Genomic DNA, 19508 nt, shown 5'->3' on the forward strand with positions numbered 1-19508 from the left:
CAGAATCTTAAAACAAAAAGTTTAAATTATTTAAAACCATAAAGTAATAATATATCAAAATCAATATATGAAAATATGGATCTTTTCTAGTTACATGATTTTTGCATATAAACTTAGAGAGTCAAAGGTAGCTTAGATGGAGAATTCTTCCTAAAAAAATTATGTATAGTCTCATGCTTTATGGAATCTCCTCTAGTACAAATTGTGCTGAGGAATGAAAAAATATACATATAAAAATATTTAGCAGCTATTTAATGTGTACTTCACGTAAAATATTTTGATCCAGAGAAGGGAAGAAATTCAATAAAGGGGAAGGAGTAAAGAAACAGATAACAAGCAACAAGGGGTTGGGGTCAAGTACATTGGTGGTGCTAAGGAATGATAAAGCTAAATATACAAACCAGAGTCAACAACACTGAAATCATAAAACCCAAGCTTTAACAACCAACCTTAAAAATATGCCTGCCACCTTCATCACTAATCATCAGGGAGATGCAGATCAAAACAACAATACGACATCATCTCACACCACAGAAACTGCCACACATCCAAAAAACAAAAGCAACCGGTTGGCATGGATGTGGGGAGAAGGGGACTCTCCTTCACTGCTGGTGGGAATGCCTACTGGTTCAGCCCTATTGGAAAACAGTATGGATGTTTCTCAAAAGATTATAAATTGGTTTGTTTTCCATTTTACCCAGCAATACCACTTCTGAGAATATATCCCGGAGATGCCAAAAAGTATAGTGGAAATGACATCTGCATTTGTATGTTCATTTCAGCAGTGTTTACATTAGCCAGAATCTGGAAAAAACCTGAATACCTGAAAACAGATGACTGGTTGAAGAAACTCTGGTACATCTGGTACACAATGGAATATTATGCAGCTGTTAGAAAAGATGAAGTCATGAAATTTGCATATAAGTGGATCAACATGGAGAGTATCATGCTAAGTGAAATGAGTCAGAAAGAGAGGGACAGACATCGAAGGACTGCACTCATTTGTACTCATAAAGTAACAGAATAGGAGACTAACATCCAAGGATAGTAGAGATAAGGACCAGGAGGATTGCTCCACAGCTTGGAAGCCTGCCTCACATGCTGGGGAAAAAGGCAGCTCCGACAGAGAAGGGATCACCAAGTAAAGGATGCTTGGAAGGCCCACTCGGGATGTGAGATGTGTGCTGAAAGTAGACTATAGACTGAGCATGATGGCCACTTAATACCTGTATTGTAAAAACCACAGCACCCAAAAGGAGAGAGTAAAAGGGAATGCGCCTACCACAGAGGCGTGGGAGGGGGTGGGGGAGTGGAAAGGATACTGGGAACATTTGTAGTGGAGAAAGGGCACTAATGGAGGGATGGGTATTCGATCATTGTATGACTGAAACGTAAGCACAAAAGTTTATGTCTGTAACTGTACCTCACGGTGATTCACAAAAAAAAAATTTTAATAATACAAAATATAATAATGAAGATTTGAAAGAATTCACTAGTGAATAAATAAATAAATAAAACTCAGTCCATCAATAATCACTTGATGAGCAACTTTAGGTAATATGGTTGAGAGATAATTCCTAAGATCGCCAAAGTAATATTGTCACACCACAGAGATTGGCACACATCCAAAAGAATAACAGCTACTAGTGTTGGCATGGATGTGGGAAGAAATGGGCTCTCCTTTGTTGGTGGTGGGAATGCCAACTGGTTCAACTTTTTTAGAAAACAATATGAATATTTCTCAACAAAGTAGATATTGAGCTCTCATTTGACCCAGCAATACGGCTTCTGGGAAAATACCCTGGAGACCCAAAAACACAAGCAGAAACACTTTCGGCATTCCTTCATTCATTGCAACAGTATTCACCATAGCCAGAATCTGGAAACAACCTGAGTGCCCAAGAACAGAGGAATGGATAAAGAAACTATGGCACATCCACACAATGGAATATTATGGAGTTGCTAGGAAAAATGAAGTTATGAAATTTGCCTATAAATGAATGGACATGGAGAGTATCATGTTGAGTGAAATGAGTTTGGAGCAGAGGGACAGATATAGAATGACTGCATTCATTTGTGGTATATAAATATATATATACTAGAAGACTAACATCCATGGCCAGCGAAAACAGAGGTTAGGAGGAGGACTGGTCAATGGTTGAAACTAACCACAAGTGTTTGTGGAGCTGAGGGTAGGTAAGATAGAGAAGAAAACTGTATGACAATAATAGCAAGGAATGATCATGGTGGACAAGACCTGAGAGTTAAAAGTAGGCAAAGGGATATTCTTGATAACCTTCCAGTATCAATATTGCAAACCACAATGCCCAAAAGGAGAGAGAGAGAGGGAGGGAGGGAGAGAGAGAGAGAGAGAGAGAGAGAGAGAGAGAGAGAGAGAGAGAAGAAAAGTGCCTACCATAGAGGCAGGCCAGTGTGGGGGATGGGGAGTGACGGGAAGGAACCTAGAGACACTGGTTCTGGAAAATGTACACTGGTGGAGGAATGGGTGTTGAAATATTATAAGCCTCAACTCTATTCATGAACATATTCATGAACAGCTTTGTAAGGGTCTATCTTACAGTGATTCAATTAAAAAATTATACTTACAGAGAATGTCAAAGGTAAAATATGTAAATAAATAGATTATTTTGGAGTACTAGTCAAAAAATGGGCTGGAACGATAGCACAGCGGTAGGGCATTCACCTTGCACGCAGCTGACCCGTGTTTGATTCCTCCGCCCCTCTTGGAGAGCCCGGCAAGCTACCAAGAGTATCCCGCCCACACAGCAAAGCCTGGCAAGCTACCCGTGGCATACTCGATATGCCAAAAACAGTAACAATAAGTCTCACAATGAGAGACGTTACTGGTGCACGCTCAAACAAATCGATGAGCAGTGACAGTGACAGTCAAAAAATAAAATAAAATAAAAACCCCAATTGTAAGTCCACAACAGATAACCAGTACTATACTACATAATTAAAATTTTTAAAGCTTAGTAAATATCAAGTAGATATGAAGAATTAACTTAGAGCATAAAGTTATTGAATGTTGGCTCCAAGTACTCAATGTTTCTAGAGAATTACTATAAAAGAAAATAGACATTTGTGAAAATAAAGGGCAATATGACTTAAGTGATCTTGTATTACCAGAAAAATGCAGTAAGAATGGTTAAAACAGTTTAAAAGAGGAAAGGATGGAAAATTCATTAGGAAATTTCTCAAAGGAGATGGCAAGGTTTCTTTGAGAATTTAAACTAACCGAGTATGGGAGATTTTCTTATTTTTAGTTCAAAATCTGTTGTGAAGGAAAAGTTCCAGGGAAGAGACATATAAATGGCAGCACCAGACCTCCCAAACTCTGCAGACTCCTAACACCTCCAGGAACTGCAGTTGTCTTCGCCTACAGATTTCAATCATCCCCACACTCCCGTCTTCAACCATCTGAGGACAACCCATCAATATAACTGATAACAAACCCAATCTGTGTACTGGAGGGGAAATTAATAGTGAATATATTCAAAATACCATCTATCCCAGAAGACACACTGACATCCCAGAGTTAAGAAATATGGTTTCTTCTCACAGTGCATCTATTGTGAGTAATTGTTGACTGCTTTGGAGTTTCACTTTTTGATTGAAATTTAAGTGATGAATTATCAGAAAGTAGGGATAAACATCTAAAGGTTGTACAGGTGAAGGACACATGCATATGTTTTACTCACATCCATCTACCACATTAAGCACATACTTTTTTGTTATAATGCAGGTTAATATTTATTAAACTGAGAATTGATATCACATTGGTACATTATTCTGATGTCCTTATTATGTTAAGGCTTCAAATAACTGAAAGTGATCAGTATGGGAAAATATGTCTTGTCAAAGAGGCAAAGCAAGTCTTTGTCGTTGAACCTTAAAATCTCTACTTCACCATGAAAACCATTGATGTCAGAAGCAAAATATTATATTCACTTGTGCTGCTACATGTGCTAAGTGTCACCCCAAAAATGCAGTGAACGCAGCATGATGGGTCACACAGATGAGAAGCTAAGAGCCTGAACTGAAGCTAAATTAAATGGATGTAATCCTGGATACGAATCAATCAAATGATTAATTTTTATGTAACTCTCAGCAACTTACCACAAGTGTCCAAAATGTAACAATAGTAGTACTAGCTCCATAATAACTATAAAGTTGCAATATATAAATATATGTAATGATCTAAAAAAAGAGGCATGTTATGATTGATGACTAGATAAATGCTTTATTTTTAACTGTATATGGGCACACATACTTACATACAAACACGCTGCTGCCCAAACTTACACTATCCAGATACAGACAACAAAAAGGCCATGAAAACTAGCTGGAAATACAGTGACTGAGATAAAGTGTTCCTGAAAGCAGACTCTGGGGTCCCGTTTCCAGTACCTGGAGATAACTTTGTGCTGCAATCTGAGTCTTCCTTGATACTCTCATTCCCCAATTTTAAAAATAATTTCTTTGGGTATAAAGCATTTACAAATAGATAAAGTATTTAAGAGTTGTATAGATTATACATAAATCTCTTTGCTTTACTCTGTATCTTTTATAATACTCCTAACCAGAACACCTTTCACTAATGTGCTTGTGCTTCTTTGAAATACTGTAGCTGTAAGTTAATGCTTTAAGAACGAATTTATTATTTAACAGAATTATAGAAGTTTCATTTCAGAAGTCCATACAGGAAATAATGAGGAAAGATTATTAAAATTTAACTCTAAATACAAAACTAAATTGGAGTTTGAATTCCCAGAATAAAATCAAGTTGCAGTCATTAGAAGTCTCAGTGTGTTAAAATTCAAAAATAGAGAACATTCTGGAGATTTTTTTCACTTCCACTTTTGAAATCCATAATAAAGATATCCGTGCAATAGGGAATAAAAGCATGTTATAGCATTGAGGATTGGGAGGTCTCCAGTGCTTACTATTATCTATATGTTTTTAATATTCTTCCCATTTGCATTGCTTTCCCTCCTTTACCATATTTACCATAATGGTAAGATAAAGATATCTGGAAATTCTCTCAGCACCTTTTTCCCTTTTCATTCACAGCTGGTGGTGCTCAAGGGTGTCATAGCTCACTACTGACACTGGTTTGGAAATCGTATGAGAATTGAAGACAGGCTCTCACTTGAAAATCATAAACTTAGCCCTTTGAGCTATCTCTCTAGTCCCAACACAAGTGCAAATAAAAAAATGCTAAAAAATAAGTCTCAAGAGAAACAAAAATCTGTTTTGTGGGGGCTGTAGAGGTAATTCAGTGATCAGGCTCTTGCTTTGCACACAGCTGGTGTGGGTTCAATCACTTAGCACCCTATGTTTTCCCCTGAGCCTACCATAAGTGATCCCTGAACACATAGCCATGAGTAAACCCTGAGTATTGCTGGGTGTGCCTGCTACCCCCACAAAGCAACAACATCAAAAACAATGATAAATCAATAAAAACTTATCAAAACCTAGTGCACTGAGCATACATCAGACAAAGCGCTAATATCCAAGATATATAGAACACCATCAAAGCTTAGCAAAAACAAAAGTCATCAAAATTAAGAAAGAGAGAGCAATTTCCTCAGACATCTAGAATTAGCCAATAGCCACACAAATATGTGCTCATCATCACACTGATCAGGGAAATGCAGATCAAAACAACAAGACAGCACCTCACATGAGCAACATGGCCTATATCCAAAAGAATAGAATCAAGTGCCAAAAGGAATGTGATGAAAAAGGAACACTTACTGCTTGGTTTGCAATAAAGACATAGTTAGATTGAAGGCACTTTTATCCCAAACCAATTAATTTAAAAATCAGTAGAAAATGTAACTTAATTGACTTTATTATTTAAAGGGATTTATCTTCAAAAATAAATATTATGTTTTAAGCTTAACTTCATTTTTATAAAGTTGTTCACAATAATTTATTACAGTTAAAATTCAATCAGTTGAACACCAATCCCATCTCATACCACCATTGCACCTTCCCACCACCATATTTCAAATATTTCCACCCCAAATCCCAAACCCTGCCCCCTTAAGAATTAATTTTGTATTGCTTATTATGAATAATCCGATATAAATGCTCCAATTAGGTTTCCTTAGAGGGAAGTGAGTGAAGATTGTTGCATTTCATCCTGGAGCCATTAAGCCCTTGAATCAGAGATTACTAAAATGTCTGTTAAACCCCATCAAATGTCATGTGCTTTTTCTTGGTACATCATTGGTGTAGAGTATGAGAGGTCACTCTAGGAATTCTAAAATTTAGAATATAATTATAGAGCAGATTCACACTTGGGTGAGCCCTATGTTGCTCTTTTCCAGGCGCTTTGTTTCTGAGTCTCTGGATCATGACCATTCGTGACATTATATGATGCCATGGGCAGTTTGTGGGTGTGACTGCCAAGCTACTGGTAAACTTGGGAGCTGGGGCAGGAGACCCAGTCCTCCTCACTTCGTTGGGCTGAGGTCCCTCCGAGCCTGTGGAGAATGGCCATGAGCATGGTGGCGATTGAGTTCTGGAGGTTTTTGGCTGTTCAAAAAATAAATATTCTTAAGTGGCTTTTTTAACATTAGATATGATTATTCTAAATCTAAAAATGAATGATAAAATGGACTAATTTCAGGTAATACACATTTATAATATTCTCCATTGTAAAACCTTAATATTTCTAAAGCAATACTTATTATGTATAAAAACAATATAAATGTCAGTTTATAAAAATGCTAGTTAGCCTCTTTGTGCTATGGAAATATATGCCTATTATATACTTTAATATAAACATATGCCTTATAATTTCAATTTATTTTTCTCATTGGCTCCAAATAATGTAGGATATCTTATCCTATTTGTCTTTAGCAGATTTCTTTCATATACTCATTGTTTGTAAAAAGAAAAGATATATATATCCTGTTACAACATGCTAAATAACAGTTTAAGACCCTTCTAGCCTCACTTTATGTGTTTCTAATTTGTTTTCCAGTATACTTTCAGTTAAATATTAACTTAACAAAAAGTTACCAATATAACCTAAATATAACTTTTTATTTTAGTAATATCATCAGCCATAATTTAAGAAATACAGCTATAGTACCAAAGAGATTTTAACAACAATGTCATGGTTAGAGAAGCTTATTGATTAAAAATTAATTTTTAGTTGAAAATGTTACATGTAATGTCAAGAGTATGCAAACATAATCTCTCATTACCAGAGCCACTCTTTGAAGCATAAAAGTCAAATATTCCAAGGTAAGTGCAAAGAATATTTTAATATTAGAATAAATGTAAAAATAACTGAAAGTATGTACTTTTATCTTCAAATAATATTATTTCTTATACAAAAATTTTCATGAAAATAATAAAAATGAATTTAATACTTACTTGTCCCATAAAGAAGCACTTGAAATATATGTATACATGCATAGATGTATGCATATATGTGTGTATATATGTGTATATATATGCTTGCATTTGAATAACTAATTTTTTTTAGGGAGAAAGAAATGACATTTTAAGCTAACAAGGTGACCTCAAAATAATTGTCTTTCTCAAATCATTCATGCTTTCATCTGTTATTAACTAAGCACATGATGTGAACCAGAGATCGGGCTAGGTGATGCATACAAAGAGGAATCAATGGCCTCCAGGAACTCTGACTTTAAGGGGAACCTGACAAGAAAACTGTCAAACTCCACTTTACAAATAACGCCAGCTGCAGTCTCAGTTCATATGAGTTTCTTCAGAGGTAGTGATTTAACATGAAGCTTTGACTAATAGTGTATATGGAGGATATAAAGCATTTAGCGTTGCCACCAAATATATAAAGAGGTGCCTAAAAGGATCTGAGATATAGTTTCCTAAGGATAAATTGTAAATGACTCTGAAATTTAGTAATGGTCTTGGCTAGCTCATTGATCAGCATTATCTTCATTTTTGTTGTCTCTGATGAGGTTGTTTTACTGCTCTGTACAGATGGAAGTTAACCTATCATAAACTGGTACTGATGTGAAAAATTCTTATCCATATAAATGCAAATTTTATCTTGTAGAATGCAATTGATTGTGGCCCTATAGATAGTCCAGAGTTCTGCCAGTTTTACATCCATTTGTAAATTTAGTTGGGCCTTCTTTATCTGATCATAAATGTGAAATTCTGAGTTATCTTTTGGACCACTAGTTCCCTCATTAATTAATGAGTCAAATAAATTCTTCGACATGTGTTCATTTTCTATCTGTTTGAGAGTCATGATTTTAAAGTCCTCTTTAAAAAATTATCCTTTAACAATTAAACAAAGAAACCTTAAATCAGGTAGAGTATTTCTGTCTACTGACATTACTTATATTGTAAGAGAGTGATTCAGAACCCACACAGATTTCCTATGTGTCCACTGATGCTGCTTTTCAGCATTTGCTCCCTCAGAAACCAAGAATGATGAGCTGAAAACCACAGATTCCAAAAAAAGTATGCCCTAACAAGAAGACAAATGTGAGAAAAAAAGAACTACACAACAAATATTTCGAAAGACAGTATGATTTCTAGCAACATTTATTCTGAACTAAGTGACCAAGAAGTTGTCGTGAAGGATGCATGCATTCTTTTATCACTACTCCACAACATTGGGCCACGTGGCCATCACTCACAAGTCATTTAGGGTAGCTACATTTGTTTTTGGAGTAAAACAGTTTCTCCAATACTTTAAAGCCATTTAAATTAAATTGATGCATGTTTAAAACGCAAGTAATCTGAAAATGGAAAGAAATACAGACTTTACATGTCCCTGCTTTAAGGGAAATGTACTACTTCACCAGTATGTTCTGCAATGTGGTTCCAAATAGTCAGAGACTGTGCTCACAGAAAGTCTGACCTCTGCGAAATGGGAATTTTAAATGGAGATTCCAGAACACTCAACTATCAACAATCTCCAAATTGGTTACTAGGTAACAAAGTGAATGGCATGACTTTTAAATTCCATGCCATATCCAGATTGCCTGGCGTCAAGAGATCACAACAAACCAACCAAAGATAGGGAAGACACGTAAGGGTAAAAACTGTGCTAGGAGAAACACACTGCCCAAATTTTATACTGTCAGTTGCACTACCTCCAAATAGCTCTGGAAGGGGGAAGAATGGGTACAGAACGAGAAAGAAAGAGAGAGAGGGAGGGAGAGGTGTGTAAACACACAAAAAGGAAGGAGCACCACACCAGGCACAGGGCAGTGGTGCTCTATCTCTCCTGAAGCCCGCATTCGGTAGTCTCCAGCTGCTTTTCCCACCCCAAGGAGGTTGACGGCGATGACAAGGCAGGCGAAGGAAGGAACTGGTTGGCCAGGCTGGTTGGTTTCGGTTGCAGTTTATTCCAATCTCCTCTCTATACACTCCCGTCTCTCTCTCTGCTTCTTCCCCGAACCCCCTCTTACAGCCTCCTTAAATCCCCCAGCATGAGGGGGCAGGGCTTACACATAGGTGTGGTCACAATCAATAGGGGTAAAGTTCTTTCCCTCAGGGGATGCTTCTTCTAGGACAGATTCTCTTTCAGCAGGACACCCACCCAAGAGCGGAATCCCATGGGTGTGTTTCTCCTCTCCTTGTCCAACTAACATATAAGTATTCATAATATTAATCATTTTGTATGGACATAGCAAAAGATGCATTAAACTTATCGAATTTCTCTCCTGAGGTCATCTTGATCTCAGACTACAGTGCTCATGCCAGATTACTCTTTCCTATCTTTAGCAGGGTCCTAGTCTCCTCGTTACTTTTGGATCATGACAACATTTGTCCATTACCAAGCTCTTAACTTATAGTTAAGCATTAGGCACTTTGGCCAGGCCCATCTTGATGCCAGGGTAGCACATAACTCACCACTTGCCCTGGGTTCATCCTGTCCCTCGTCGGGACCTTGCTTTTGGGGGTGCTAGGAAGTAAGGGCAGCTGAAGCTTAAGTCGAGAAAGCCGATGCCCGGGAGTGAATAATATTCGAAGCCAATTAAATCCCATGTTACAAAAGCATAATAACAACTGTCTTTCTTTGTCCATACAAAAAGGACATTGCTTTACCTTCTGGAAAACAATTTGGACGATTCTCAAAAAATTAGATATTGAATTCCCATTTGACCCAGCAATACCACTGCTGGGAATATATCCCAGAGAGGCAAAAAAGTATAATCGAAACAATATCTGCACATTTATGTTCATCGCAGCACTGTTTACAATAGCCAGAATCTGGAAAAAACCCGAATGCCCCAGAACGGATGACTGGTTGAGGAAACTTTGGTACATTTATACAATGGAATACTATGCAGCTGTTAGAAAAAAGGAGGTCAAGAATTTTGTAGTTAAGTAGATGGGCATGAAAAGTTTCATGCTGAGTGAAATGAGTCAGAAAGAGAGAGACAGACATAGAAAGATTGCACTCATCTATGGTATATAGAATAACAGAGTGGGAGACTAACACCCAAGAACTGTAGAAATAAGTACCAGGAGGTTGACTCCATGGCTTCGAGGCTGGCCTCACGTTCTGGGGAAAGGGCAACTCAGAGAAGCGATCACCAACTATATTGTAGTCGAAGGCCATGTGGGGGAAGGGAGTTGCGGGCTGAATGAGGGCTAGAGACTGAGCACAGCGGCCACTCAAAACCTTTACTGCGGGCCGTAGAAGCTAAATAGAGAGAGAGAACAGAAGGGAATGCCCTGCCACAGTGGCAGGGTGGGGTGGGGGTGAGATGGGATTGGGGAGGGTGGGAGGGACGCTGGGTTTACGGGTGGTGGAGAATGGGCACTGGTGAAGGGATGGGTTCCCGAACTTTGTATGAGGGAAGTATGAGCACAAAAGTGTATAAATCTGTAACTGTACCCTCACGGTGATTCTCTAATTAAAAATAAATAAATTTAAAAAAAAGGACATTGCTTTAAAGTAAACTATTCAAAAGACATAAGGAGAGGAGAAAGGCAATATTAACTTACAATATAAGTTCAGTATCCTAGAAAGATCTGACCTTACAAATTAACAAATCTGATTAGGGGGAAAAGCTGATTAACTGGTTGGGGAAGAGAGCATAAAGAAGTGGTTACAGATAGACAAAGGAATGGGAGTGACTCGGGAGCACTTTGATGGTGTGACCCAATATACCTAAGCTCCTTGTGGCAAGGAGAACAGGACATACCAATGTTTTCTTAAAATATTTAGAGATTATTACCAGATAAACCCAAACTTTGTGACAAGGGAGAAAGGACAAACCAATGATATACTACAGAGAGGGAGGGAGGAAGAGGAAGAGAGAGAGAGAAAGAGAGAGAGAGAGAGAGAGAGAGAGAGAAAGGGAGGGAGGGAGGGGAGGAAGGGAGGGAGGGAGGGAGGGAGGGAGGGAGGGGAGGGAGGGAGGGGAAGATGCACAGTAGGAAACCTGAGCACTATTGGTTTGGTCTTGTTTGTTTTTGTTTAGGGGCCACACCCTGTGACACTGGGGCTACTCCCCTAGCTCTGTGCTTGGGAAACCTCTGCTGGTAATCCTGTCATGCTCCAGGGACCATGCAGTGCTGAGGATCAAACCTGGCTTCTTGCATGCAAAACATCCACCAGGCTAGCTCTCCAGCTTTAGTAACTTTAAAATAACACTTTGAAAATTTAATATGGAACCTGGGTCTGCTGCTTAGCTGAAGGAATCAGAATCAAGATTATAAGTTAAATGGAGGGCAAAACCAAAAATAAAGGCAAAGAGAGATTTCTAAACCTGTGAATGAATTGGCTAGCCCCAAATTTCTCCCAGTGTTAATAGAGAAAATAGTGCCATCGTCATTCCTTTGGATGAGATTTTGAAGGATAGAGAATAAAACTGAGTGAAGGGTTAGAGTGATAGTACAGTGCGTAGGGCTTTGATCTTGCATGAGGCCAGCCCAGTTTCCATCCTTAGCATCCCATATGGTCCCGTGCACTACTAAGAGTGACTCCTGAGTATAAAGACAGGAGTAACCCCTGAGCCTTGCCGAGTGTGACCCAAAAAGAAAAAAAAATCTGAAAGTGAATCTTTAGTCCTTACTTAAAGGGTCACCTTAAAAGGGAGAAAGTGCCTTAACAAGCCCCTCAAAACACCAAACTTTGGCAGAAAGATGGAACAAAACTCCATAACAATAATCTCTCTAACATCAATGGGCTAAACACACCAATTAAAAGTCACAGACTGGCAGGATGTATCAGAAAATTGAACCCAACATTCTGCTGTCTGCAAGAAACACATCTGAATAGTCAGAGCAAACACAGACTCAGAGTCAAAGGCTGGAAAACAATTCTACAGGCAAACAACTCCCTCAAAAAAGCTGAGGTGGACATTCTGGTATCAGACCACATTGATTTCAGACTGAAGAAGGTAACAAGAGACAGTGAAGGTCATTTCTTATTGATCAAGGGATCTGTTCAGCAGGAACTTACATTCCTAAATATATATGCACCTAATGAGGGACCAGCAAAGTACGTAAAGCAACTACTCATTGAGGAAGACATCAACAGCAACAAAATACTACCGGGAGATTTCAACACCACTTTATCTTTCTTGATAGATCAACCAGACTCAAGTTTAGCAAGAATACACTTTATCTAAAGGAAGAAATGGAAGAAAGGGGAATAGTAGATATATACAAGACATTCCATCCTCAAAAAGCTGAATATATATTCTTTTCAAGTGTGCATGAGACATTCTCCAATATAGACCACATGCTGAGCAACAAAACATACCTCCATAAAATTAAGAAGATAGAGATTGTAACAACTATATTCTCAGACCACAATGCAATGAAAATAGAAATAAATCACACACACAAACAGAAAATTAAATCAAACACCTCGAAATTAAACAGCTCACTATTGAACAATGAGTAGCTTAGAAAGGAAATCAAGGAGGAAATCAAAAGATTCTTGGAAATGAACGAAAACAATGACAAGAGTTACCAAAAGTTATGGGACATGGCAAAAGTTGTGTTAAGAGGAAAGTTTATAGTTCTACAATCATTCCTCAGGAAGGAAGAGCGAGCCCACATAAATAACCTAACCTAACCTCGTAGCTCAAAAGCTTGGAGAAAGACCAACAGAAGGAGCCCAATCCAGGCAGGAGGAAAGAAATAATAAAACTCAAAGTAGAAATAAATGAGATGGAAACCCAAAAAACAATCTGAAACATCAATGAAAGCAAGAGCTGGTTCTTTAAGAAAATAAACAAGATTGATAAACCTCTAGCAAGACTCACAAAAAAAGGGAGAGAGAAAACTCTAATAAACCTAATCTGAAATGAAAAGGGGGGAGATTACAAAAGAAACTATAGAAATTCAAAGGATCCTGAAAGATTATTTTGAGAAGCTTTATGCCACAAAACAAGAAACTCTCAAGGAAATTGATAAATTCCTAGATTCCTATAGCCTCCCAAAACTGAACCAAGAAGACTTGGAATACCTGAACAGATCTATCACCATCAAGGAAATTGAAACGGTAATAAAAAGTCTTCCAAAGCACAAATGTATGGATTCACTAGTGAATTCTTACAAATCTTTAAAGAGGACTTATGGGGCTGGAGCAGATAGCACAGGGGGTAGGGCGTTTGCCTTGCATGCAGCCGACCCGGGTTCTAATCCCAGCATCCCATATGGTCCCCTGAGCACTGCCAGGGGTAATTCCTGAGTACAGAGCCAGGAGTAACCCCTGTGCATCACCGGTGTGACTCAAAAAGCAAAAAAAAAAAAAAGAGGACTTATTTCCAATCCTCTTTACTTTTCCAGGAAATTGAAGTATCAGAATTAATTCCAAACTATTTCTATGCAGCAAATATCACCATGATACCAAAAGCAAACAGAGATACCAAAAAGAAAGAGAATTATAGACCAATATCCCTGATGAACACAGACACAAAGATTCTCAACAAAATATTAGCAAACAGAATCCAATGACTCATCAAAAAGATCATACACCATGACCAAGTAGGATTCATACAGGGGTGCAAGGATGGTTTAACATTTGCAAGTCAATCAACATAATTCATCATAACAATAAAAGAAATAAAAACCATATGATCCTATCAATAGATGCAGAGAAACATTTGACAAGATCCAGAACCCGTTTATGATAAAAACTCTCAGCAAAATGGGCATCGAAGGAACTTTCCTCAATTTAGTCAGAGCCATCTACCACAAGTCTATGGCAGGTATCATTCTCAATGGGGAAAAACTAAAAGCCTTCCCTCTAAGATTGGGCATAAGACAAATTTGCCCACTCTCACCACTCCAATATAGTACTGGAAGCCTAGCCATAGCAGTTTTTCAAGAAGAAAGATATCAAGGACATACAGATAAGAAAGGAAGAGGTCAGTCTATTACAATTTGCAGATGATATGATACTATATTTAGAAAACCCTAAAAACTCTAAAGGAAAGCTCTTAGAATCAATAGGTAGGTATAGCAGGCTACAAAATCAACACCCAAAAGTCCATGGCTTTCTTATGTACAAATAACAAAAGATAAGAAAGAGACATTTAAAAAAATCCCATTCACAGTAGTACTTCAGAAAATAGTACCTTAACCAAAGAGGTGAAGGACCTATACAAGGAAAATTACAAAACACTACTTCAAGAAATAAAAGAGGACACTAGGAAATGGAGACACATCCCCTGCTCATGGGTAGGGAGGATTAACATTATCAAAATGGCAATACTCCCCAAACACTATACAGATTTAATGCAGTCCCAATCAGGATACCGGTGACATTTTTCAAAGAAATAGACAAAACACTCCTGAAATTCATATGGAACAATAAACCCCCAGGAATAGCTAAAGCAATCCTTGGGAAAAAGAAGATGGGTAGTATCACCATCCCCAACTTCATACTGTACTACAAAGCAGTAGTAATTAAAACAGCATGGTATTGGGCTAGAAACAGACCTGCAGACCAATGGAACAGAGTTGAATATTCTGTAACAGACCCCAAAAATATATGACCACTTATTCTTTGACAAAGGAGCAAGAAATGTGAAGTAGAGCAAGGATCGTCTCTTCAACAAGTGATGCTTGAAAAAATGGATAGCCTCTTGCAAAAAATTGAAATCTGACCTCTAATGCCAGGCACAAAAGTCAGATCAAAGTGGATTAAATACCTCAATATCAGACATGAATCCATAAGGTACATAGAGGAACGTGTAGGCAGAACTCTTCATGACATTGAAGCTAAAAGCATCTTTAAGGATGAAGCAACACTGACCATGCAAGTGGAAGCAAACATAAACAAATGGGAATACATCAAACTAAGAGGCTTCTGCACTTCAAAAGAAATAGTGACCAAAATAGATAAAGAGCCCATAGAATGATATTAATATCATTAATATCCTGGATATTAATCCCTTATGAGGTGGATATTGGTGATATCCACCTCATAAGGGATTAATATCCAGGATATACAAGACATTAGTAGAATTATATAAGAAAAAATCCTCCAACCCCATCAAAGAATGGAAAGAAGAAATGAACAGAAGCTTCCTTAAAAATGAAATACAAATGGCCAAAAGCACATGAAAAAAATGCTCTACATTGCTTAAATCATCGAGGAGATACAAAGAAAAAAACAATGAGATGTCATCTCAAACCACAGAGACTGGTACACATTCATAAGAATAAAAGCAACCAGTGCTGGCGTGGATGTGGGGAAAAAGGGACACTCCTTCACTGTTGGTGGGAATGCCGACTGGTCCAGCCTTTCTGGAAAACAATATGGACAATCTTTCAAAAACTAGAAATTGAGCTTCCATTTAACCCCACAATACCACTTCTGGGAATATATCCTGAGGATGCAAAAAAGCACAGCAGAAATGACATCTGTACCTATATGTTCATTGCAGCACTGTTCACAATAGCCTACATCGGAAAGCAACCTAAGTGCCCTAGAACAAATGACTGGTTAAAGAAACATTGGTACATCTACACAATGGAATACTATGCAACTGTTAGGAGAGATGAAGTCATGAAATTTGCTTATAAATGGATAGACATGGAGAGTATCATGCTAAGTTAAATGAGTCAGAAAAAGAGGGACAGACATAGAAGGACTGCACTCATTTGTGGAATATAGAATAACATCACATAAGGCTGACACCCAAGGACAGTAGATACAAGGGCCAGGAAGATTGATCCATAGCTGGAAGCCTGCCTCATGAGCGGAGGGGAGAAGGCAGCTGGAATAGAGAAGGGATCACTAAGAATATGGTGGCTGGATGAATCGGTCAGGATGGGAGATGTGTGCTGAGAGTAGATAAAGCACCAAACATGATGACCTCTCAGTATCTGTATTCCAAACCATAATGCCCAAAAGTAGAGAGAGAGTATGGGGAATATTGTCTGCCATGGAGGCAGCAGGGTAGGAAAGGGTGGGAGGATTTACTGGGGAGATTGGTGGTGGCGAATGTGCACTGGTGGAGGGATGGATTTTGATCATTGTGTGATTGTAACCCAAACTTGAAAACTTGTAACTAGCTCATGGTGATTCAATAAAATTTTAAAACAAAGTGTCTTAAATAGATAAGTCAGAATGTAAATCTTTTTGCTTGAAATCCAAGCAAAAGGAACCTGAGTTTCTGGAATAGCATTGCTAGCAACAACCTACTCAAAATCAGGAGAATCTTTTTGAAATGTCTTTTAGAAAACATTTTTTTTTAAGTCTCATTCAGATACATGGACAAAATTTGTGTCTCCAGGTCCCAGGTTTTCTGCACCCTGGGGAATAACTAAACCCTGCTGGTGCTTATTCTAATGTTCAGAGCCACTGTTCTTTGTTCTTACCCTCCCCTGCCCTGATGCCAGGCTCTGTCTCCTCAGTGCTTTCTGCTGCATAGGCTGATTACAATGTATCCCATCATCATGACATTATCACACTGCTGACATTTCATTTGCAAGTGCCACTAGTCAGAAGGCCTTCAAGTTGTGGATTATGTAACAAGGTGTGAATGCTTGAGTGGTGGAGCAAAATGCCAGCCTGGTTCATTCCCTGTCAGAGATATACATTTGCTTCCAGTTCTTGAACCTGGAAGGGGGAACTGTGGCCAATACCGTGGCATAGTGGCAAGATGGAAAATTGTGTCTCTGATAGCAACCCAAACCGTCTTGGGTACCTGATCCCAGACAGCAGTGGAACGGATGCCTTGAATATTCTACAACAATAAGAGGTGTGGCCAGAGGCTGGAGAGATAGTACAGTGGGTGTGGCACTTGCTTTGCACTTGGCCAACTGACCTTCGATTCCTGACATCCCATATGGTCCCCTGAGCACTGCCAGGAGTAATTCCTGAGTGCAGAGTCAGGAGGAACCCCAAGCATCTCGAGATATGGCCCAAATTTAAAAACAATAATAATAATTATACTCAGTAATAATGAAGTCAGTAGACCCTCACTGGCAGTGTGTGTGAGGTGATGAGGAGAGAGAAGGTAACTTTCTCCCAATTCTCCTCTGCTACCCTGAAATCAGCAAGGAAGGTTAGGACTGATAAAATCTGCGATGAGCCCTAGCACAGCATGGACCTGAGTCATGACAGCCCCGCAAGACAGCGGACACCTGATGTCCACTTGGTCTTCTTGGCACAGGCTCTCAGGGAGCCAAGGTCTCTGGCTGGAGCAAGGAATTGCTCCTTGCAGGAAAGGAGGGCCTGACCCTGACGTGACCCAGGGTTTCCAGGTACTTTGTTCTGTCTCACAAAATAGAATTTCAGGAGCAGACAGCAGTAAAGTAAAAACAGATTGTATTTGGAGGGTTTTAGGAAGGGCAAGGAGGGAGAGAGCGTGAGAGGGAGTATCACCTTCAAGAGAGAAGTGTGGGCTTCTCCAAGGATGCAGAGAGCAGTACACATCTCAAGAGGAGAGACGCTGGTGGCACATGCTCAGGCATCACATGTGCTTGGCCACATGGGCACAAGCAGCACATGGGCTCAGGCAGCCTATGCATGCTCTTCCTGTAGGGTTTCTCTAACCTGCCCCCGTGCGGGTCTTTCCAGGTAGGTAAGAATCCCATACTGGAGAGGTGGCCAAGGAGGTAGAGTTGGGAGTGGTTGATGGTCCTCTTTTAAATTCCTTTCCCGTCTTTTGTTTCCGCTGGAGTTTCTCTCAGAGCAGAGTCCAGCCTTCTCTGGGTCTGTTGGCACAAGGTGAAAATCTTGTCAGTCCACTTAGCTCACAAAGTGGGTCTTGACAGCCTTAGGGCTAGGTTGTTTTATGACTCCCTAGGAATTCCACTGCCATCGAGGCCCTTTCCTGTCTAACTGCCTACATCGTAAAATTTCTGTCCACATTATCCTTTATGTACCTTAATGGATTCAAGTCTGATACCTTGGTACCCAGTCCATTTTGATTTGGCTTTTGTGCATGGCATTAAAGAGAGGTCTGATTTAATTTTTGTTTTCTCAACTCCATTTGTTTAAGAGGCTTTTCTTGCTCCACTTCATAATTTTTGTCCTTTACCAAAGATTAACTGACCTGGGCCAGAGTGATAACATGGAAGGTAGCCTTGCACACAGCTGACTGGGGTTCAATCCCCAGCACCCTCTCTAGTTCCCCAATCCCTGGTAGGAGTGATCCCTGAGCACAGAACTAGGAGTAAACCCCCGGTATCACTGTGTTTGGCCCCAGATCAAAACCAAAACCAAAACATATTAACAGTTACACTCTTGTAAACCCACATTGCTCAAAAATTAAAAACATATTTTCAAACAATGTAAAGAACCTGAAGGACTATCTAAGAAAATGGTAACTGGAATAATTACTCAGTACTTCTCATTAACAACAGGCTTTTACCTCCCTGGGGAACTGGGAACTCCTCAGTTCAACTCAAGGTCATGGAAGCTTTTTTTGTTTTAATGTTCTAGACCCTACCAAGAGTCCTTCTCAGCCTAGGAGATATCTCAGCGGGCTGGAGGGCTTTGATTCCCAGAAACAGGTGGGCATAAGGGGCAACTGGCAAACCCCACCAGAACCAATGGAGGTGATGCAAAAACCCTCAGAAGTTTCTCTATCAGATATGACTACATCCTGCTCTACCCAGATCCACAGGTAATTATGGAGAAAGTGGGTCCCAGAGATGGTTTCTCACCTCAGTATCTGCCCCACTGACTCGTTGATTCAGAGATTGCCTTTCACAGTGTCTGCTTCCCAGGCTCTATTGGTGCTTCAAGGGACAAATTCTCAGTCTCTGAACTGGAACCTCATTCTTAGGCCTGTATGTTTTCCCTCATATAGGACAGTGAATTCAATGTCCTGAGGTCTGAAGATTAAAATCACACCTCAGCGCTGAAAGTCAAATTTTTCAAAAGATATTTGGATATGGTTGTTTTTTTTACCCACTCTGACTTCCCTAAAAATTGAAGTGATCTTCCAAGTCAAATCCTGAACTTCAAGAACCTCCATAATTGTGTGATAAAGTTTTTTTAATTTTTTTTTCAAATATCGAAGAAACATATAAGGAAA

The sequence above is a fragment of the Sorex araneus genome, chromosome 5 (assembly GCF_027595985.1).
Source record: "Sorex araneus isolate mSorAra2 chromosome 5, mSorAra2.pri, whole genome shotgun sequence".
Lineage (NCBI taxonomy): Eukaryota > Metazoa > Chordata > Mammalia > Eulipotyphla > Soricidae > Sorex > Sorex araneus.